Raw genomic sequence first — 25,862 nt, forward strand, 5'->3', positions numbered from 1 at the left:
GTTCTATAAATTATTTACTAAAAAAAAAGATATGTCTTGTACTGAATTATAAAAAAAAAAATTTTTTTTTTTTAAAAATTTTTAAAAAAAAAAAGAAGATTTTTTTTGTCTTGGTTTTTTGATTTTTAAAAAAAAGGGTAAATTTTTAAAAAACTAATAAAATAAGGTTTTTTTTTTTTTTTTTCCCGTTCTTGTTCTGATTATTAGTAAATAAACTAATAAAAGAAGATATGTCTTGTTCTGATTATTCGTAAATAAACTAATAAAATAAGGTATGTCTTTTACTGATTATTCGTAAATAATCTAATAAAAGAAGGTATGTCTTGTATCATTATTAGTAAATAAACTAATAAAAGAAGGTATGTCTTGTTATCATTATTAGTAAATAAACTAATAAAAGAAGGTATGTCTTGTTATCATTATTAGTAAATAAACTAATAAAAGAAGGTATGTCTTGGTATCATTATTAGTAAATAAACTAATAAAAGAATGTATGTCTTGTTCTGATTATTAGTAAATAAACTAATAAAAGAAGGTATGTCTTGTTCTGATTATTAGTAAATAAACTAATAAAAAAGGTATGTCTTGTTCTGATTATTAATAATTAACTAATAAAAAAATTATGTCTTCTTCTGATTATTAGTAAATAAACCAATGAAAGAAGGTATGTCTTGTTCTGATTATTCGTAAATAAAATAATAAAAGAAGGTATGTCTTGTTCTGATTATCATTAAATAACCAAATAAAAAAGGTATGTCTTGTTCTGATTATTAGTAAATAAACTAATAAAAGAAGGTATGTCTTGTTCTGATTATTAGTAAATAAACTAATAAAAGAAGGTATGTCTTGTTCAGATTATGAGTAAATAAACTAATAAAAGAAGGTATGTCTTGTTCTGATTATGAGTAAATAAACTAATAAAAGAAGGTATGTCTTCGTCTGATTATTAGTAAATAAACTTATAAAAGAAGGTATGTCTTGTTCTGATTATTAGTAAATAAACTAATAAAAGAAGGCATGTCTTGTTATCACTATTAGTAAATAAACTAATAAAAGAAGGTATGTCTTGTTCTGATTATTAGAAAATAAACTAATAAATGAAGATATGCCTTGTTCTGATTATTAGTAAATAAACTAATAAAAGAAGGTATGTCTTATTCTGATTATTAGTAAATAAACTAATAAAAGAAGGTATGTCTTGTTCTGATTATTAGTAAATAAACTAATAAAAGAAGGTATGTCTTGTTCTGATTATTAGTAAATAAATTAATAAAAGAAGGTATGTCTTGTTCTGATTATTATGAAATAAACTAATAAAAGAAGGTATGCCTTGTTCTGATTATTAGTAAATAAACTACTAAAAGAAGGCATGTCTTGTTTTGATTATTAGTAAATAAACTAATAAAAGAAGGTATGTCTTGTTCTGATTATTAGTAAATAAACTAATAAAAGAAGGTATGTCTTGTTCTGATTATTAGTAAATAAACTAATAAAAGAAGGTATATCTTATTCTGATTATTAGTAAATATACTAATAAAAGAAGATATGTCTTGTTCTGATTATTAATAATTAACTAATAAAAGAATGTATGTCTTGTTCTGATTATTAGTAAATAAACTAATAAAAGAAGGTATGTCTTGTTCTGATTATTAGTAAATAAACTAATAAAAGAAGATATGTCTTGTTCTGATTATTAATAATTAACTAATAAAAGAAGGTATGTCTTGTTCTGATTATTAGTAAATAAACCAATAAAATAAGGTATGTCTTGTTCTGATTATTAGTAAATAACCTAATAAAAGAAGGTATGTCTTTTTCTTATTATTAGTAAATAAACTAATAAAAGAAGGTATGTCTTGTTCTGATTATTAGTAAATAAACTAATAAAAGAATATATGTCTTGTTCTCATTAATAGTAAATAAACTAATAAAAAAGGTACGTCTTGTTATCATTATTAGTAAATAAACTAATAAAAAAAGGTATGTCTTGTTCTGATTATTAATAATTAACTAATAAAAAAGGTATGTCTCGTTCTGATTATTAGTAAATAAACTAATAAAAGAAGGTATGTCTTGTTCTGATTATTAGTAAATAAACTAATAAAAGAAGGTATGTCTTGTTCTGATTATTAGTAAATAAATTAATAAAAGAAGGTATGTCTTGTTCTGATTATTATTAAATAAACTAATAAAAGAAGGTATGCCTTGTTCTGATTATTAGTAAATAAACTACTAAAAGAAGGCATGTCTTGTTTTGATTATTAGTAAATAAACTAATAAAAGAAGGTATGTCTTGTTCTGATTATTAATAATTAACTAATAAAAGAAGATATGTCTTGTTCTGATTATTAGTAAATAAACTAATAAAAGAAGGAATGTCTTGTTATCATTATTAGTAAATAAACTAATAAAAGAAGGTATGTCTTGTTATCATTATTAGTAAATAAACTAATAAAAGAAGATATGTCTTGTTATCATTATTAGTAAATAAACTAATAATAGAAAGTAAGTCTTGTTATCATTATTAGTAAATAAACTAATAAAAGAAGGTATGTCTTGTTATCATTATTAGTAAATAAACTAATAAAAGAAGGTATGTCTTGTTATTATTAGTAGTACATAAACTAATAAAAGAAGGTATGTCTTGTTATCATTATTAGTAAATAAAATAAAAAAAGAAGGTATGTCTTGTTCTGATTATTAGTAAATAAACTAATAAAATAAGATATGTCTTGTTCTGATTATTAGTAAATAAACTAATAAATGAAGGTATGTCTTGTTCTGATTATTAGTAAATAAGCTAATAAAAAAAGATATGTCTTGTTCTGATTATTAATAAATAAACTAATAAAAGAAGATATGTCTTGTTCTGATTATTCGTAAATAAACTAATAAAATAAGGTATGTCTTTTACTGATTATTCGTAAATAATCTAATAAAAGAAGGTATGTCTTGTATCATTATTAGTAAATAAACTAATAAAAGAAGGTATGTCTTGTTATCATTATTAGTAAATAAACTAATAAAAGAAGGTATGTCTGTTTATCATTATTAGTAAATAAACTAATAAAAGAAGGTATGTCTTGGTATCATTATTAGTAAATAAACTAATAAAAGAATGTATGTCTTGTTCTGATTATTAGTAAATAAAATAAAAAAGAAGGTATGTCTTGTTCTGATTATTAGTAAATAAACTAATAAAAGAAGGTATGTCTTGTTCTGATTATTAGTAAATAACCTAATAAAAGAAGGTATGTCTTCTTCTGATTATTAATAATTAACTAATAAAAGAAGGTATGTCTCCTTCTGATTATTAGTAAATAAACTAATAAAATAAGATATGTCTTGTTCTGATTATTAGTAAATAAACTAATAAATGAAGGTATGTCTTGTTCTGATTATTAGTAAATAAGCTAATAAAAAAAGATATGTCTTGTTCTGATTATTAATAAATAAACTAATAAAAGAAGATATGTCTTGTTCTGATTATTCGTAAATAAACTAATAAAATAAGGTATGTCTTTTACTGATTATTCGTAAATAATCTAATAAAAGAAGGTATGTCTTGTATCATTATTAGTAAATAAACTAATAAAAGAAGGTATGTCTTGTTATCATTATTAGTAAATAAACTAATAAAAGAAGGTATGTCTTGTTATCATTATTAGTAAATAAACTAATAAAAGAAGGCATGTCTTGGTATCATTATTAGTAAATAAACTAATAAAAGAATGTATGTCTTGTTCTGATTATTAGTAAATAAACTAATAAAAGAAGGTATGTCTTGTTCTGATTATTAGTAAATAAACTAATGAAAAAGGTATGTCTTGTTCTGATTATTAATAATTAACTAATAAAAAAGGTATGTCTTGTTCTGATTATTAGTAAATAAACTAATGAAAGAAGGTATGTCTTGTTCTGATTATTCGTAAATAAAATAATAAAAGAAGGTATGTCTTGTTCTGATTATTAGTAAATAAACTAATAAAAGAAGATATGTCTTGTTCTGATTATTAGTAAATAAACTAATAAAAGAAGGTATGTCTTGTTCTGATTATTAGTAAATAAACTAATAAAAGAAGGTATGTCTTGTTCTCATTATTATTAAATAAACTAATAAAAGAAGATATGTCTTGTTCTGATTATTAGTAAATGAACTAATAAAAGAAGATATGTCTTGTTCTGATTATTATTAAATAACCTAATAAAAAAGGTATGTCTTGTTCTGATTATTAGTAAATAAACTAATAAAAGAAGGTATGTCTTGTTCTGATTATTAGTAAATAAACTAATAAAAGAAGGTATGTCTTGTTCAGATTATGAGTAAATAAACTAATAAAAGAAGGTATGTCTTGTTCTGATTATGAGTAAATAAACTAATAAAAGAAGGCATGTCTTGTTATCATTATTAGTAAATAAACTAATAAAAGAAGGTATGTCTTGTTCTGATTATTAGAAAATAAACTTATAAAAGAAGATATGTCTTGTCCTGATTATTAGTAAATAAACTAATAAAAGACGGTATGTCTTGTTCTGATTATTAGTAAATAAACTAATAAAAGAAGGTATGTCTTGTTCTGATTATTAGTAAATAAACTAATAAAAGAAGGTATGCCTTGTTCTGATTATTAGTAAATAAACTAATAAAAGAAGGTATGTCTTGTTCTGATTATTAGTAAATAAACTAATAAAATAAGGTATGTCTTGTTCTGATTATTAGTAAATAACCTAATAAAAGAAGGTATGTCTTTTTCTAATTATTAGTAAATAAACTAATAAAAGAAGGTATGTCTTGTTCTGATTATTAGTAAATAAACTAATAAAAGAATATATGTCTTGTTCTCATTAATAGTAAATAAACTAATAAAAAAGGTACGTCTTGTTATCATTATTAGTAAATAAACTAATAAAAAATGGTATGTCTTGTTCTGATTATTAATAATTAACTAATAAAAGAAGGTATGTCTCGTTCTGATTATTAATAAATAAGCTAATAAAAGATGATATGTCTTGTTCTGATTATTAGTAAATAAACTAATAAAAGAAGGTATGTCTTGTTCTGATTATTAGTAAATAAGCTAATAAAAGAAGATATGTCTTGTTCTGATTATTAGTAAATAAACTAATAAAAGAAGATATGTCTTGTTCTGTTTATTAATAATTAATAAAAGAAGGTATATCTTGTTCTGATTATTAGTAAATAAACTAATAAAAGAAGGTATGTCTTGTTTTGATTATTAGCAAATAAACTAATAAAAGAAGAATTGCCTTGTTCTGATTATTAATAATTAACTAATAAAAGAAGGTATGTCTTGTTCTGATTATTAGTAAATAAACTAATAAAAAAGATATGTCTTGTTCTGATTATTAATAATTAACTAATAAAAGAAGGTATGTCTTGTTCTGATTATTAATAATTAACTAATAAAAGAAGGTATGTCTTGTTCTGATTATTAGTAAAAAAACTAATAAAAGAATGTATGTCTTGTTCTGATTGTTAGTAAATAAACTAATAAGAGAAGGTATGTCTTGTTCTGATTATTTGTAAATAAACTAATAAAAAAAGGTATGTCTTGTTCTGATTATTATTAAATAAACTAATAAAAGAAGGTATGTCTTGTTCTGATTATTAGTAAATAAACTAATAAAAGAAGGTATTTCTTGTTCTGAATATTATTAAATAAACTAATAAAAGAAGGTATGTCTTGTTCTGATTAAAAGTAAATAAACTAATAAAAGAAGGTATGTCTTGTTCTGATTATTAGTAAATAAACTAATAAAACAAGGTATGTCTTCTGATTATTAGTAAATAAACTAATAAAAGAATATATGTCTTGTTATGATTATTAATAATTAACTAATAAAAGAAGGTATGCCTTGCTTTGATTATTAGTAAATAAACTAATAAAAAAGGTATGTCTTGTTCTGATTATTAGTAAATAAACTAATAAAAGAAGGTATATATTGTTCTGATTATTAGTAAATAAACTAATAAAAGAATGTATGTCTTGTTCTGATTATTAGTAAATAAACTAATAAAAGAAGGTATGTCTTGTTCTGATTATTAGTAAATAAACTAATAAAAGAAGGTATGTCTTGTTCTGATTATTAGTAAATAAACTAATAAAAGAAGGTATGTCTTCTGATTATTAGTAAATAAACTAATAAAAGAAGATATGTCTTGTTCTGATTATTAGTACATACATTAAAAAAAGAAGGTATGTCTTATTCTGATTATTAATAATTAACTAATAAAAGAAGGTATGCCTTGTTCTGATTATTAGTAAATAAACTAATAAAAGAAGATATGTCTTGTTCTGATTATTAGTAAATAAACTAATAAAAGAAGGTATGTCTTGTTCTGATTATTAGTAAATAAACTAATAAAAGAAGATATGTCTTGTTCTGTTTATTAATAATTAACTAATAAAAGAAGGTATGTCTTGTTCTGATTATTAGCAAATTAACTAATAAAAGAAGGTATGTCTTGTTCTGATTATTAGTAAATAAACTAATAAAAGAATGTATGTCTTGTTCTGATTATTAGTAAATAAACTAATAAAAGAAGGTATGTCTTCTGATTATTAGTAAATAAACTAATAAAAGAAGATATGTCTTGTTCTGATTATTAGTGCATACATTAAGAAAAGAAGGTATGTCTTATTCTGATTATTAATAATTAACTAATAAAAGAAGGTATGCCTTGTTCTGATTATTAGTAAATAAACTAATAAAAGAAGGTATGTCTTGTTCTGATTATTAGTAAATAAACTAATAAAAGAAGATATGTCTTGTTCAGATTATTAGTAAATAAACTAATAAAAGAAGATATGTCTTGTTCTGTTTATTAATAATTAACTAATAAAAGAAGGTATGTCTTGTTCTGATTATTAGCAAATAAACTAATAAAAGAAGGTATGTCTTGTTCTCATTATTAGTAAATAAACTAATAAAAGAAGGTATGTCTTGTTATCATTATTCATAAATAAATTAATAAAAGAAGGTATGTCTTGTTATCATTATTAGTAAATAAACTAATAAAAGAAGGTATGTCTTGTTCTGATTATTAGTAAATAAACTAATAAAAGAAGGTATGTCTTGTTCTGATTATTAGTAAATAAACTAATAAAAGAAGATAAGTCTTGTTCTGTTTATTAATAATTAACTAATAAAAGAAGGTATGTCTTGTTCTGATTATTAGTAAATAAACTAATAAAAGAAGGTATGTCTTGTTCTGATTATTAGTAAATAAACTAATAAAAGAAGGTATGTCTTGTTCTGATTATTAGTAAATAAACTAATAAAAGAAGGTATGTCTTGTTCTGATTATTAGTAAATAAACTAATAAAAGAAGGTATGTCTTGTTCTGATTATTAGTAAATAAACTAATAAAAGAAGGTATGTCTTGTTCTGATTATTAGTAAATAAACTAATAAAAGAAGGTATGTCTTGTTCTGATTATTAGTAAATAAACTAATAAAAGAAGGTATGTCTTGTTCTGATTATTAGTAAATAAACTAATAAAAGAAGGTATGTCTTGTTCTGATTATTAGTAAATAAACTAATAAAAGAAGGTATGTCTTGTTCTGATTATTAGTAAATAAACTAATAAAAGAAGGTATGTCTTGTTCTGATTATTAGTAAATAAACTAATAAAAGAAGGTATGTCTTGTTCTGATTATTAGTAAATAAACTAATAAAAGAAGGTATGTCTTGTTCTGATTATTAGTAAATAAACTAATAAAAGAAGGTATGTCTTGTTCTGATTATTAGTAAATAAACTAATAAAAGAAGGTATGTCTTGTTCTGATTATTAGTAAATAAACTAATAAAAGAAGATATGTCTTGTTCTGATTATTAATAATTAACTAATAAAAGAAGGTATGTCTTGTTCTGATTATTAGTAAATAAACTAATAAAAGAAGATATGTCTTGTTCTGATTATTAGTAAATAAACTAATAAAAGAAGGTATGTCTTGTTCTGATTATTAGTAAATAAACTAATAAAAGAAGGTATGTCTTGTTCTGATTATTAGTAAATAAACTAATAAAAGAAGGTATGTCTTGTTCTGATTATTAGTAAATAAACTAATAAAAGAAGGTATGTCTTGTTCTGATTATTAGTAAATAAACTAATAAAAGAAGGTATGTCTTGTTCTGATTATTAGTAAATAAACTAATAAAAGAAGATATGTCTTGTTCTGATTATTAATAATTAACTAATAAAAGAAGGTATGTCTTGTTCTGATTATTAATAATTAACTAATAAAAGAAGGTATGTCTTGTTCTGATTATTAGTAAATAAACTAATAAAAGAAGGTATGTCTTGTTCTGATTGTTAGTAAATAAACTAATAAGAGAAGGTATGTCTTGTTCTGATTATTTGTAAATAAACTAATAAAAAAGGTATGTCTTGTTCTGATTATTATTAAATGAACTAATAAAAGAAGGTATGTCTTGTTCTGATTATTAGTAAATAAACTAATAAAAGAAGGTATTTTTTGTTCTGATTATTATTAAATAAACTAATAAAAGAAGGTATGTCTTGTTCTGATTAAAAGTAAATAAACTAATAAAAGAAGGTATGTCTTGTTCTGATTATTAGTAAATAAACTAATAAAAGAAGGTATGTCTTCTGATTATTAGTAAATAAACTAATAAAAGAATATATGTCTTGTTATGATTATTAATAATTAACTAATAAAAGAAGGTATGCCTTGTTCTGATTATTAGTAAATAAACTAATAAAAAAGGTATGTCTTGTTCTGATTATTAGTAAATAAACTAATAAAAGAAGGTATGTCTTGTTCTGATTATTAGTAAATAAACTAATAAAAGAAGGTATGTCTTGTTCTGATTATTAGTAAATAAACTAATAAAAGAAGGTATGTCTTGTTCTGATTATTAGTAAATAAACTAATAAAAGAAGGTATGTCTTCTGATTATTAGTAAATAAACTAATAAAAGAAGATATGTCTTGTTCTGATTATTAGTACATACATTAAGAAAAGAAGGTATGTCTTATTCTGATTATTAATAATTAACTAATAAAAGAAGGTATGCCTTGTTCTGATTATTAGTAAATAAACTAATAAAAGAAGGTATGTCTTGTTCTGATTATTAGTAAATAAACTAATAAAAGAAGGTATATCTTGTTCTGATTATTAGTAAATAAACTAATAAAAGAAGGTATGTCTTGTTCTGATTATTAGTAAATAAACTAATAAAAGAAGATATGTCTTGTTCTGATTATTAGTAAATAAACTAATAAAAGAAGATATGTCTTGTTCTGTTTATTAATAATTAACTAATAAAAGAAGGTATGTCTTGTTCTGATTATTAGCAAATTAACTAATAAAAGAAGGTATGTCTTGTTCTCATTATTAGTAAATAAACTAATAAAAGAAGGTATGTCTTGTTATCATTATTCATAAATAAATTAATAAAAGGAGGTATGTCTTCTTATCATTATTAGTAAATAAACTAATAAAAGAAGGTATATATTGTTCTGATTATTAGTAAATAAACTAATAAAAGAAGGTATGCCTTGTTCTGATTATTAGTAAATAAACTAATAAAAGAAGATAAGTCTTGTTCTGTTTATTAATAATTAACTAATAAAAGAAGGTATGTCTTGTTCTGATTATTAGTAAATAAACTAATAAAAGAAGGTATTTCTTGTTCTGGCTATTATTAAATAAACTAATAAAAGAAGGTATGTCTTGTTCTGATTATTAATAAATAAACTAATAAAAGAAGCTATGTCTTGTTCTGATTATTAATAATTAACTAATAAAAGAAGGTATGTCTTGTTCTGATTATTAGTAAATAAACTAATAAAAGAAGGTATGTCTTGTTCTGATTATTAGTAAATAAACTAATAAAAGAAGGTATGTCTTGTTCTGATTATTAGTAAATAAACTAATAAAAGAAGGTATGTCTTGTTCTGATTATTAGTAAATAAACTAATAAAAGAAGGTATATCTTGTTCTGATTATTAGTAAATAAACTAATAAAAGAAGATATGTCTTGTTCTGATTATTAATAATTAACTAATAAAAGAATGTATGTCTTGTTCTGATTATTAGTAAATAAACTAATAAAAGAAGGTATGTCTTGTTCTGATTATTAGTAAATAAACCAATAAAATAAGGTATGTCTTGTTCTGATTATTAGTAAATAAACCAATAAAAAAAGGTATGCCTTGTTCTGATTATTAGTAAATAAACTAATAAAAGAAGGTATGTCTTGTTCTGATTATTAGTAAATAAACTAATAAAAGAAGGTATGTCTTGTTCTGATTATTCGTAAATAAATTAATAAAAGAAGGTATGTCTTGTTCTCATTATCAGAAAATAAACTAATAGGGGCGTGGCCAAGGATGAACACAGGATAGCAGCAGATTTCTTCAGCTCCACCAATTTCATTACATTGACAGGAATTAATTACTTAAAAAATTAATTCTTGAAGTAATTTTCTTTCTAAATATGTTTGTTTTATATAGTTCTTGAACTATATGTAAAAAAGAAAGGAAATCTTAATAATATTCCTGTCAGAAATTACTTTGGAAATTTTCCTGTCAGTTTATCAGTCTGAAATGAGTTCCAGTAAGACAAATTCTCAAGACTCCAGCATCAAGAAAGAACTTCAGTCTCTGATAATTATAGTCCAGCAACTTACTGCTAAGATGGATTAAATGGATACAAAAATTGACACTTTCATAGAAAAAACTACAAAACAAATAGACTTGTTACATATGGACCTGCAACAACAGAAGATCCAGATGACAGGCATAGAAGAAGCTGTGAATGACATGGAAAATAAAATACAAGAACAGGAAATCAACATTGAGTTTCTGCTGAAACAAAATACACATTTACAAACAAAGCTGGATGACCTGGAAAATAGATCTAGGCGCAATAACATTAGGATTTTTGGACTGCCAGAAAATATTGAAGGTAACAATATTACTTCTTTTTAACAACATGGCTCCTAAAACTTTAGATTTACCAGAAGCATTCTCTTTTGGTATCGAAAGAGCACATAGATCTATAGCTAATACTAACTCTAACAAAAACTATCCTAGATCAGTTATAGTTAGATTTCTATCATCTTTTGATAAAGAGATGGTTCTTAAATCTGCTTGGGCTAAAACTCCTGTTAAGTTTAATGAGACAACTGTGCGTTTTGACAATGACTATTCTTCCATTGTAATTGCTAAAAGAAAAGTTTTTCTGCCACTAATAAGGGAGCTTAAAAAAGCACAGTTTAAAACATACCTTCTGTTTCCTGCCAAGCTTAAAATCTTCCTTCCTGATGGTCCTAAGGTCTTCGATGATTTAGACTCTGCTTTACTGTTTGTCAAAGAAAAAAGGATTTTGGATAAAATAGAAGAAATGGAATGGGCTAGTTCTTCATTAAAGAGATTGGCAACTGAAGCTTCCTGGAAGACTTCAGAGAAGAAGAAGAGACTAAAAAATGATTTGTTATATGTTTTTTTTCTCTCTCATCATTTTAGTTCATTATTAATCTTTTTGAATATAGTTCCTGCATTTCCAGAAAGCCACACATATTTTGGAAAAGATTTAATCAAAGTTATTCTCTATGTGCAAAGAAATGTTTTGTTTCATAACCAGTCAAAATGCCTGAGGATTTAATGGCAGGCTGTGCCTCGATTTGTTTTTCTTTCTGAAAAAAGTAAGGTTAGTAATTTGATACATTTTTTTATCTTTACCTTTTTTTCTTCTTTTATTATTTTCTTTGTTTAAACAATGACATTCTATTTAGATTATGTAGTGGGTAAAGGGTGGGGGAGGGCAGGGAGAGAATAGTAATGAAAATATCATTAATAGAATAATAACATATTTATTTCTTGTAAAAGTTTATAAGTTCTTCAAATGCTATTTCTAATTATACTTTCTTGATTATACTGCTTATGCTTGTTTGTAAATAATCTGTCATGCTTTAACTAATAATAATCAGAACTAAATAAGAGTAAATAATATGTTTTATTTTTAACTCTATTAATATAAACAGTAAGTAACATTCCATTGTATATACTTCTTACAGCTTTCTCTTACATTTTTTATTTCTGCCTCACTCCCTTTTATTTTCTACTCTCTTTCTTTTCTTTATTAATATATAGAATGCTTTAGACTGTGTGGGCACAGTGAATAATAGGATTTGTATGAAAATTGAGTTGGGAGAAGAATGCTGAGTTTTATTGCTTGTTGGTAATTTTGAGTTTAATTTCACTTGCATAGAGGCTGTGATGATCTGTGGAATACATTGTGGAGGTTCTGTCATGTTTAGATGCATTTACACTGCTAAATGAATGTTTGTCACTAGTTTTTAATAAGTTTCCGCCAAAATGTTAAGAGAGACAATCTGGGATGTGGGCTGTCTTATGCACAATGTCCTTGAGTTACCTCAGAATCTTCAAATCACAGAATTCTCACAGAGAAACTGAAAGCAGTTAGTATAAACATTGACAAGGTTATCACACTGACACACCACAGATTCAGGAAAAATACTCTGTTCATAAAATATGTCAGTTATAATGAGTTTAAATGATGTAGTTTCTTGTAGTAAGTAAATGTCTTATTTTAGAAGGCATAAAAAATGAAACATTTGTTTAAATGTTTTTGAAAATCTACTTAACAGCAGCATAATAATCTGTGTTAAAAATTTGTGTTCCAAACATATACTTTACTATAACTCATTTAATTCATCTGATTGACAAACATAAATAATCTTATAACTCTATTCTGGAAGAAATGTCATGTGATATATTTTAAAGCAGTAGGTTAGCATGATTGTAAAATCTGGTTACCAATATGTGTTTGCTGTGCATTATTTTGTATAAAGCAGACAGATTTATTCTAGGGACAGCAAGTAGGATAGTGCTCTACTAACACACAACTCAGTGAGATCAGATATATATATATATATATATATATATATATATATATATATATATATATATATGTGTGTGTGTGTGTGTGTGTGTGTGTGTGTGTGTGTGTGTGTGTGTGTGTGTATGTATGTGTGTGTGTGTGTGTGTGAGTGTGATGGCTTTTTTTTCTGAGAATCTGCATAACTATCCAATATGATTTATAATAATTTCTATGAATACAATATTTTACTCTATTGACAAAATGAATGTTTGCCACAAGTTTTAATAAGTTTCCCGCCAAAATGTTAAGGGAGACAATCTGGGATGTGGGCTGTCTCATGCATAGTGTCCATGAGTTTCCTCAGAAGCTTCACTCACAGAATTTTCACAGAGAAACTGAAAGCAGTTAGTATAAACATTGACAAGGTTATCACACTGACACACCACAGATTCAGGAAAAATACTCTATTCATAAAATATGTCAGTTATGATGAGTTTGGATGATGTAGTTTCTTGTAGCAAGTAAATATCTTATTTTAGAAGGCATAGAAAATGAAACATTTATTTAAATGTTTTTTTGAAAATCTACTTAACAGTAGCATAATAATCTGTGTTAAAAACTTGTGTTCCAAACATATACTTTACTATAACTCATTTAATTCATCTGATTGGCAAGCATAAATAATCTTATAACTTTATTCTGGAAGAAATGTCATGTGATATATTTTAAAGCAGTAGGTTAGCATGATTGTAAAATCTGGTTACTAATATGTGTTTGCTGTGCATTATTTTGTATAAAGCAGACAGATTTATTCTAGGGACAGCAAGTAGGATAGTGCTCTACTAACACACAACTCAGTGAGATCAGATATATATATATATATATATGTGTGTGTGTGTGTGTGTGTGTGTGTATCTATGTATATATGTGTATGTGTATATATGTGTGTGTGTGTGTGTGTGTGTGTGTGTGTGTGTGTGTGTGTGTGTGTATGTGTGTGTGTATATGTATGTGTGTGTGTCTGTGTTTATGTGTGTGATGGCTTTTTTTTTTTTTTTTTTTTTAGGTAATAACGCAGGTGTTTCTGAGAATCTGCATAACTATGCCATATGATTTATAACAATTTTATGAATACAATATTTTACTCTATTGACAATAATGAGTTTAAGTAAATGCTCATATACAAACAATTCAAGATTTTTTGGAAGCTGTTGATAGAATTCACATGACAGAAAATAGATGCATCTTAATGCATGTAATGTCTGAATCATATTAGCCAAAGTTTTTGATTTAAATGAATGTTAGAACATAATTTTCTCTCCTCTTGATTTCTAACATTAAGATTATTTGAATGCTATTAGAATTCAAGTGTTATATATTACATAGATCTATATAATAGTATGAACAGTTTTTTAAAAAAAAAAGAAAAGAGGGAAAAAAAAAAAAAAAAGTTTATCTTAGTTTATATGATGCTGTTTTACCAAATGTGTAGTTTTGTCTTGATAGATAATTGAATTGAAAACTGTTAACCTCAGTTAAATATAACTAGTATTAAATTGATAAGGTGGTAGCTGAGGTACTGCTGCTTAGGGTAGGGGGTTAACTTGAGTAGTAAATATTGCTCTAAGTTGGAGTTTTCAACTCCAGGCGGGATGCAAGGTTTAATCCTTACATTATTTTCACTTGTTCATTGTTATATGTATATAGTTTTGATATCCACAATATATTTTGTACACTCATTGTCACTACAAACAAAATTGAATCCTATACAAAATCCCATAAGAGATTTAATAAATACAGCTATATTTAAAGGTACACCTAAAAGAGGAGATGTAACATTATTTATCTTGTTATTTGTTATTTCGATCATAAGATTCTTGAGTTTTAAAAATGCCAAATTACATCTTTAAAAGGAATTTCTTTAAACATTAATGGATTGAATAATCCGTGTAAAAGGGCAAGCCTAATAAGATACATTAATCTACACAAGGCCAATCTAGTCTTCCTGCAAGAAACCCATCTCTTGAAAAAAAGATATTGATAAACTAGCCACTAATAAGTATGCAGTATTGGTTAGTTCAGAGCACACTCAGAAAAAAGAGGAGTGGCTATTTTATGGAATAAAAGTATGCCCATTCCTAAAACCATTAAGTCTTATCAGGATGACAAAGGAATGTTTTGTATGGTTACAATACAAATTAATGGGAAGACTTACACTTTAATTAATGTATACTGGATACCTGGAATTGGTATTAATACAGTGAAACATCATATTGATAAGATCATATCATTCTCTATAGGGGATATTATTTTAGCTGGTGATTTTAATTGTATACTACATGAAAGTGATACTACCACTATAAAGAAAAGAAGAATTACATCTAATGCAAAACATTTAAATGATTTTGCTAATTCTTATCATTTGAATGATATTAATAATCAGATAGAGTCAAAATCATTACCATACACCTTTTTTCTAACAGATATAAAACTTATTCAAAAATAGATAGGGTCTTTATTTCTAACCAGATGGTAACAGATTTAATTAATTCCAAAATCATTTCATGTCCTATATCTGATCATAACTCAATTGTTTTTGAATTCATGATAAAAATACTCATAATGTTCAGATCAAAAGGATACCAGCATACTTAACTCAGCTAAAAGACTATAAAGAATATATACTTTCAGAAGTACAACATTTTCTAGACATAAATAATACTCCTGAAGTCTCCATTGTCTATGTTTGGGATGCCTTAAAATCATATCTATATGGACAAAGTATCAGATGGTATAATAACAAAAGGAAATCTTGGGATAAGGAATTGTTAGATATTCAAAGTAAACTAGACTCTTATAAACATAATAATAAAGAAAATATTATGGACAAGAAAGTTATTGAAGAAATAAACAAACTAAATGAGAAATACAAATAAATTTTAACTCATAAAGTTAAAATAACTTTAGAGAAATACAAGTTTTGTCTTATTCAATAAGCCCCAAATACTTACATAGACTTAAAAATAAAACAAAAAGATTGAATAAACAAAACCATATAAAAGAAATCTTTTCTCTAAGGAAAAAGAAGAATGTTTCTAGTATACCAGAAATACTGGATGAATTTAGAAATCACTTTCACAAGATTAACCATAACAACATTAACATGGAACCTAAAGATAAAATAAAGGAGTTTATAACCACAAACATGAATAAAAAGCTTAATAAACAACAGATTAAACTATTGGACAAGAGTATTTCATATATAGAAGTTATTACACAAATAAATAAGCTTAAATCAAACAAAGCACCGGGTAATGATGGTATTATACCAGAGATATATAAAATCCTTTCTAAAACTACATATTCATTAATACATAAGGTTTTTATTCTGGCCCAAACTGAGTTAATAACCCCCCCCATCTTGGCAATATACATTTATTTCACCAATTTTAAAACCTAATAAAGATCCAACTAGATGTTCTTCATATCGACCCATCTCATTACTTAATGTTGATTATAAAATGTTTATGAGTATTTTTGCTGATAGATTGAAGACAATTATCCCCGCATTATAGACATAGATCAGACGGGCTTCATTGTAAATAGAAATACTTTTGATAATATAAGAAGAACTTTAACATTAATTGATTTTGCAAATAGGATAAAGAAAGATTTAACACTTATTAGTCTTGATATAGGTTCAGCATTTGATTCAGTAAGTTGGGACTATCTGTTTACCTTACTGAAGTGCACAAATTTCTCTGATGCATTTGTAAATTTAATTGAGCATTTATACAAAGGAACGCTGGCTTATATTAAGGTAGGAACATATGTTTCACAAAAAATACCCATTCTTAAAGGTACAAAGCAAGGATGTCCACTTTCTCCACTATTATTCACTTTAGTAATGGAGCCTTGGGCTAATTTGATTAGAAACAGTACTGACATAGAGGGTTTTGAAATAGAAGAAAATACAACATCAAAAATTCAACTTTTGCAGATGATGTTCTAATTACATCAGCAGGATCTAATTCTTCTATGCAGTCTTTATTTGATAAAATGATGAATTTTAAAAGTATTTCTGGTTTAATATTCAATGAAGAAAAACTAAAATACTACCTATATATACGAAAAAATACTCTCATTAGTGATTTTACTAAATATGTACCCAACTCAGGTCAGATAACTTATTTAGGTATAATACTATCTAAAGATATTAAATCTATTATATATAATAACTATAATACCTGTTTTCTTAATATACAAAATCTTTTAATACCTGGAATAATATGTTTTTACTATGGAGGAGAGACTTACAATTATTAAAATGATAATATTCCCCAAGATTTTATACTTAATACAATCAATAATACTTTCACCTACAAAAATAACTATCAAGAAACTGAATACACTAATGTTAAATTTCTTATGGGCACCTAATAGACCTAGGATTGCATTAAAGAAACATACTAATAGCTGGTCTCAAGGGGTATTTCTTTTCCAGACTTTAATTTATATATTATCTCTTCTATTATAAAAGTTATTACTTTATTAATAGATCGGTCATATGTCGCAAAATGGAAAGATTATTGGGAGCTAATTAGTATGCACTTCATGAAAATCTCCTTAACACATAAAAATATGATTATAAATAACTCCATGTTGTGGTTGCTAAAGGAATTTTGTACTTCACCTATTACACCTAAACATATGGTCTGTTACCCATTAAATATTATTATTAGTTATCATAACTTTATATTCATGCACCCTAAGTATAGGGAATGGAATTTTATTGTATTCCTATAATTTATACTCAGGGTATGCTTATGTCATCTACTTCTGAAGGAGCTCATTTAGCTATAGATAATAATCTAAAGTACTGGTATCAGCTGATATCTGATAATAAAGTTAAAAATCTAGATTTTTAAAACAAGAATTTGATCTAAGAGAAACTTGCTGGTTAGAGGTTCAGATCTTTAGACAACATCTCATTGATAGAATAGATCTAATGTCTATAACAGTTAAAGAATCTATTCCAAAACTGATTGATTACTTGATAATAAATTTACAGCATAAAGTTTCTGATAAAGGTAAACTTTCATATATACATAAAATTATCAGACAAGAAACTTTTACAATGTAGATTCATACTGGAATTATTTCACCTCTATTAATGGGGACCCACCAACTCAACAAGATAAACAATATATATTGGAATCTGCTTATAGAACTACATCTTCCATTGTCTGGAGACTTTATACATGGAAATTTTACATAGATCTTTTATACACCTTTGATGATGAATAAAATTAATAATAAAGATAATCTATGTAAGAGATGTAATGTAGAAATTAATGCTGACTGGGCTCATATGTTTTATGACTGTATGAAGTTGAAAGAATACTGGAAGTCAATTAATGAATTTTTGCAGGCTCTTTTACAGATAATTTCATTATTTCTAAGTCTCTTATATTATTCAACACACCTGTACCTCAATGTGTTAAAAAGATTAAGCTTCCCTTGTTATGGTCTATCCTAGCAGTGGCTAGGAAAATAATAACTAGAAATTGGATTTCAGATACACCTCCTTCGTTCAATGAATTTAAAAATGTTATGAATATAATGTGTCATATGGAAATAAGCACAATTAAAATGAGAACAACTAGAAAAACATCACATTTTATTGTATGGGATAATTTACAAAATTTGTTAACAAAATTCTAATTTCAATAGCACAGTATTTTAGTTTAATTAATTGATCTGATTGTAGTGGATGTCTTTGTAAATACTTTAGTTGTTTTGTTGAATATTATAATAATACCTATTTTTAATTATTTGTATAAAATTGTTATGATATTTCTCTTATATGTTAAAACAATAAATTTGTTTTAAAAAAAGAAAATAAACTAATAAAAAAAGGTATGTCTTGTTCTGATTATTCGTAAATAAACTAATAAAAGAAGATATGTCTTGTTCTGATTATTAGTAAAAAAACTAATAAAAGAAGGTATGTCTTGTTCTGATTATTAGTAAATAAACTAATAAAAAAGGTATGCCTTGTTCTGATTATTAGTAAATAAACTAATAAAAGAAGGTATGTCTTGTTCTGATTATTAGTAAATAAACTAATAAAAGAATGTATGTCTTGTTATCATTATTAGTAAATAAACTAATAAAAGAAGGTATGTCTTGTTCTGATTATTCGTAAATAAATTAATAAAAGAAGGTATGTCTTGTTCTCATTATCAGAAAATAAACTAATAAAAGAAGGTATGTCTTGTTCTGATTATTCGTAAATAAACTAATAAAAGAATATATGTCTTGTTCTGATTATTGGTAAATAAACTAATAAAAGAAGGTATGTCTTGTTCTGATTATTAGTAAATAAACTAATAAAAGAAGATATGTCTTGTTCTGAGTATTAGTAAATAAACTAATAATAGAAGGAATGTCTTGTTATCATTATTAGTAAATAAACTAATAAAAGAAGGTATGTCTTGTTATCATTATTAGTAAATAAACTAATAAAAGAAGATATGTCTTGTTATCATTATTAGTAAATAAACTAATAATAGAAAGTATGTCTTGTTATCATTATTACTAAATAAACTAATAAAAGAAGGTATGTCTTGTTATCATTATTAGTAAATAAACTAATAAAAGAAGGTATGTCTTGTTATTATTATTAGTACATAAACTAATAAAAGAAGGTATGTCTTGTTATCATTACTAGTAAATAAAATAATAAAAGAAGGTATGTCTTGTTCTGATTATTAGTAAATAAACTAATAAAAGAAGGTATGTCTTGTTCTGATTATTAGTAAATAACCTAATAAAAGAAGGTATGTCTTGTTCTGATTATTAATAATTAACTAATAAAAGAAGGTATGTCTTGTTCTGATTATTAGTAAATAAACTAATAAAATAAGATATGTCTTGTTCTGATTATTAGTAAATAAACTAATAAATTAAGGTATGTCTTGTTCTGATTATTAGTAAATAAGCTAATAAAAAAAGATATGTCTTGTTCTGATTATTAATAAATAAACTAATAAAAGAAGATATGTCTTGTTCTGATTATTCGTAAATAAACTAATAAAATAAGGTATGTCTTTTACTGATTATTCGTAAATAATCTAATAAAAGAATGTATGTCTTGTTATCATTATTAGTAAATAAACTAATAAAACAAGGAATGTCTTGTTATCATTATTAGTAAATAAACTAATAAAAGAAGGTATGTCTTGTTATCATTATTAGTAAATAAACTAATAAAAGAAGGTATATCTTGTTCTGATTATTAGTAAATAAACTAATAAAAGAAGGTATGTCTTGTTCTGATTATTAGTAAATACACTAATAAAAGAAGGTATGTCTTGTTCTGATTATTAGTAAATAAACTAATAAAAGAAGGTATGTCTTGTTCTGATTATTAGTAAAAAAACTAATAAAAGAAGGTATGTCTTGTTCTGATTATTAGTAAATAAACTAATAAAAGAAGGTATGCCTTGTTCTGATTATTAGTAAATAAACTAATAAAAGAAGGTATGTCTTGTTCTGATTATTAGTAAATAAACTAATAAAAGAAGGTATGTCTTGTTATCATTATTAGTAAATAAACTAATAAAAGAAGGTATGTCTTGTTCTGATTATTCGTAAATAAATTAATAAAAGAAGGTATGTCTTGTTCTCATTATCAGAAAATAAACTAATAAAAAAAGGTATGTCTTGTACTGATTATTCGTAAATAAACTAATAAAAGAAGATATGTCTTGTTCTGATTATTGGTAAATAAACTAATAAAAGAAGGTATGTCTTGTTCTGATTATTAGTAAATAAACTAATAAAAGAAGATATGTCTTGTTCTGAGTATTAGTAAATAAACTAATAAAAGAAGGAATGTCTTGTTATCATTATTAGTAAATAAACTAATAAAAGAAGGTATGTCTTGTTATCATTATTAGTAAATAAACTAATAAAAGAAGATATGTCTTGTTATCATTATTAGTAAATAAACTAATAATAGAAAGTAAGTCTTGTTATCATTATTAGTAAATAAACTAATAAAAGAAGGTATGTCTTGTTATCATTATTAGTAAATAAACTAATAAAAGAAGGTATGTCTTGTTATTATTATTAGTACATAAACTAATAAAAGAAGGTATGTCTTGTTATCATTATTAGTAAATAAACTAATAAAAGAAGGTATGTCTTGTTCTGATTATTAGTAAATAAACTAATAAAAGAAGGTATGTCTTGTTCTGATTATTAGTAAATAACCTAATAAAAGAAGGTATGTCTTCTTCTGATTATTAATAATTAACTAATAAAAGACGTTTATTCTTGTTCTGATTATTAGTAAATAAACTAATAAAATAAGATATGTCTTGTTCTGATTATTAGTAAATAAACTAATAAAAGAAGGTATGTCTTGTTCTGATTATTAGTAAATAAGCTAATAAAAAAGATATGTCTTGTTCTGATTATTAATAAATAAACTAATAAAAGAAGATATGTCTTGTTCTGATTATTCGTAAATAAACTAATAAAATAAGGTATGTCTTTTACTGATTATTCGTAAATAATCTAATAAAAGAAGGTATGTCTTGTTATCATTATTAGTAAATAAACTAATAAAACAAGGTATGTCTTGTTATCATTATTAGTAAATAAACTAATAAAAGAAGGTATGTCTTGTTCTGATTATTCGTAAATAAATTAATAAAAGAAGGTATGTCTTGTTCTCATTATCAGAAAATAAACTAATAAAAGAAGGTATGTCTTGTTCTGATTATTCGTAAATAAACTAATAAAAGAATATATGTCTTGTTCTGATTATTGGTAAATAAACTAATAAAAGAAGGTATGTCTTGTTCTGATTATTAGTAAATAAACTAATAAAAGAAGATATGTCTTGTTCTGAGTATTAGTAAATAAACTAATAAAAGAAGGAATGTCTTGTTATCATTATTAGTAAATAAACTAATAAAAGAAGGTATGTCTTGTTATCATTATTAGTAAATAAACTAATAAAAGAAGATATGTCTTGTTATCATTATTAGTAAATAAACTAATAATAGAAAGTATGTCTTGTTATCATTATTAGTAAATAAACTAATAAAAGAAGGTATGTCTTGTTATCATTATTAGTAAATAAACTAATAAAAGAAGGTATGTCTTGTTATTATTATTAGTACATAAACTAATAAAAGAAGGTATGTCTTGTTATCATTACTAGTAAATAAAATATTAAAAGAAGGTATGTCTTGTTCTGATTATTAGTAAATAAACTAATAAAAGAAGGTATGTCTTGTTCTGATTATTAGTAAATAACCTAATAAAAGAAGGTATGTCTTGTTCTGATTATTAATAATTAACTAATAAAAGAAGGTATGTCTTGTTCTGATTATTAGTAAATAAACTAATAAAATAAGATATGTCTTGTTCTGATTATTAGTAAATAAACTAATAAATTAAGGTATGTCTTGTTCTGATTATTAGTAAATAAGCTAATAAAAAAGATATGTCTTGTTCTGATTATTAATAAATAAACTAATAAAAGAAGATATGTCTTGTTCTGATTATTCGTAAATAAACTAATAAAATAAGGTATGTCTTTTACTGATTATTCGTAAATAATCTAATAAAAGAATGTATGTCTTGTTATCATTATTAGTAAATAAACTAATAAAACAAGGAATGTCTTGTTATCATTATTAGTAAATAAACTAATAAAAGAAGGTATGTCTTGTTATCATTATTAGTAAATAAACTAATAAAAGAAGGTATATCTTGTTCTGATTATTAGTAAATAAACTAATAAAAGAAGGTATGTCTTGTTCTGATTATTAGTAAATACACTAATAAAAGAAGGTATGTCTTGTTCTGATTATTAGTAAATAAACTAATAAAAGAAGGTTTGTCTTGTTCTGATTATTAGTAAAAAAACTAATAAAAGAAGGTATGTCTTGTTCTGATTATTAGTAAATAAACTAATAAAAGAAGGTATGCCTTGTTCTGATTATTAGTAAATAAACTAATAAAAGAAGGTATGTCTTGTTCTGATTATTAGTAAATAAACTAATAAAAGAAGGTATGTCTTGTTATCATTATTAGTAAATAAACTAATAAAAGAAGGTATGTCTTGTTCTGATTATTCGTAAATAAATTAATAAAAGAAGGTATGTCTTGTTCTCATTATCAGAAAATAAACTAATAAAAGAAGGTATGTCTTGTTCTGATTATTCGTAAATAAACTAATAAAAGAAGATATGTCTTGTTCTGATTATTAGTAAATAAACTAATAAAAGAAGGTATGTCTTGTTCTGATTATTAGTAAATAAACTAATAAAAGAAGATATGTCTTGTTCTGAGTATTAGTAAATAAACTAATAAAAGAAGGAATGTCTTGTTATCATTATTAGTAAATAAACTAATAAAAGAAGGTATGTCTTGTTATCATTATTAGTAAATAAACTAATAAAAGAAGATATGTCTTGTTATCATTATTAGTAAAAAAACTAATAATATAAAGTATGTCTTGTTATCATTATTAGTAAATAAACTAATAAAAGAAGGTATGTCTTGTTATCATTATTAGTAAATAAACTAATAAAAGAAGGTATGTCTTGTTATTATTATTAGTACATAAACTAATAAAAGAAGGTATGTCTTGTTATCATTATTAGTAAATAAAATAATAAAAGAAGGTATGTCTTGTTCTGATTATTAGTAAATAAACTAATAAAAGAAGGTATGTCTTGTTCAGATTATTAGTAAATAACCTAATAAAAGAAGGTATGTCTTCTTCTGATTATTAATAATTAACTAATAAAAGAAGTTTATTCTTGTTCTGATTATTAGTAAATAAACTAATAAAATAAGATATGTCTTGTTCTGATTATTAGTAAATAAACTAATAAAAGAAGGTATGTCTTGTTCTGATTATTAGTAAATAAGCTAATAAAAAAGATATGTCTTGTTCTGATTATTAATAAATAAACTAATAAAAGAAGATATGTCTTGTTCTGATTATTCGTAAATAAACTAATAAAATAAGGTATGTCTTTTACTGATTATTCGTAAATAATCTAATAAAAGAAGGTATGTCTTGTTATCATTATTAGTAAATAAACTAATAAAACAAGGTATGTCTTGTTATCATTATTAGTAAATAAACTAATAAAAGAAGGTATGTCTTGTTATCATTATTAGTAAATAAACTAATAAAAGAAGGTATGTCTTGTTATCATTATTAGTAAATAAACTAATAAAAGAAGGTATGTCTTGTTATGATTATTAGTAAATAAACTAATAAAAGAAGGTATGTCTTGTTCTGATTATTAGTAAATAAACTAATAAAAGAAGGTATGTCTTGTTCTGATTATTAGTAAATAAACTAATAAAAGAAGGTATGTCTTGTTCTGATTATTAGTAAATAAACTAATAAAAGAAGGTATGTCTTGTTCTGATTATTAGTAAATAAACTAATAAAAGAAGGTATGTCTTGTTCTGATTATTAGTAAATAAACTAATAAAAGAAGGTATGTCTTGTTCTGATTATTAGTAAATAAACTAATAAAAGAAGGTATGTCTTGTTCTGATTATTAGTAAATAAACTAATAAAAGAAGGTATGTCTTGTTCTGATTATTAGTAAATAAACTAATAAAAGAAGGTATGTCTTGTTATCATTATTAGTAAATAAACTAATAAAAGAAGGTATGTCTTGTTATCATTATTAGTAAATAAACTAATAAAAGAAGGTATGTCTTGTTCTCATTATTAGTAAATAAACTAATAAAAGAAGGTATGTCTTGTTCTGATTATTAGTAAATAAACTAATAAAAGAAGGTATGTCTTGTTCTGATTATTAGTAAATAAACTAATAAAAGAAGGTATGTCTTGTTCTGATTATTAGTAAATAAACTAATAAAAGAAGGTATGTCTTGTTCTGATTATTAGTAAATAAACTAATAAAAGAAGGTATGTCTTGTTCTGATTATTAGTAAATAAACTAATAAAAGAAGGTATGTCTTGTTCTGATTATTAGTAAATAAACTAATAAAAGAAGGTACGTCTTGTTCTGATTGTTAGTAAATAAACTAATAAAAGAAGGTACGTCTTGTTCTGATTATTAGTAAATAAACTAATAAAAGAAGGTACGTCTTGTTCTGATTATTAGTAAATAAACTAATAAAAGAAGGTACGTCTTGTTCTGATTATTAGTAAATAAACTAATAAAAGAAGGTACGTCTTGTTCTGATTATTAGTAAATAAACTAATAAAAGAAGGTATGTCTTGTTCTGATTATTAGTAAATAAACTAATAAAAGAAGGTATGTCTTGTTCTGATTATTAGTAAATAAACTAATAAAAGAAGCTATGTCTTGTTCTGATTATTATTAAATAAACTAATAAAAGAAGGTATGTCTTGTTATCATTATTAGTAAATAAACTAATAAAAGAAGATATGTCTTGTTCCGATTATTATTAAATAAACTAATAAAAGAAGGTATGTCTTGTTATCATTATTAGTAAATACACTAATAAAAGAAGGTATGTCTTGTTCTTATTATTAGTAAATAAACTAATAAAAGAAGGTATGTCTTGTTATCATTATTAGTAAATAAACTAATAAAAGAAGGTATGTCTTGTTCTGATTATTAGTAAATAAACTAATAAAAGAAGGTATGCCTTGTTCTGATTATTAGTAAATAACCTAATAAAAGAAGGTATGTCTTCTTCTGATTATTAATAATTAACTAATAAAAGAAGGTATGTCTTGTTCTGATTATTAATAATTAACTAATAAAAGAAGGTATGTCTTGTTCTGATTATTAGTAAATAAACTAATAAAAGAAGATATGTCTTGTTCTGATTATTATTAAATAAACTAATAAAAGAAGGTATGTCTTGTTATCATTATTAGTAAATAAAGTTATAAAAGAAGTTATGTCTTGTTATCAT

Source organism: Protopterus annectens, chromosome 7.part0 (assembly GCF_019279795.1).
Source record: "Protopterus annectens isolate FY-2018-M chromosome 7.part0, PAN1.0, whole genome shotgun sequence".
Taxonomy (NCBI): Eukaryota; Metazoa; Chordata; order Ceratodontiformes; family Protopteridae; genus Protopterus; species Protopterus annectens.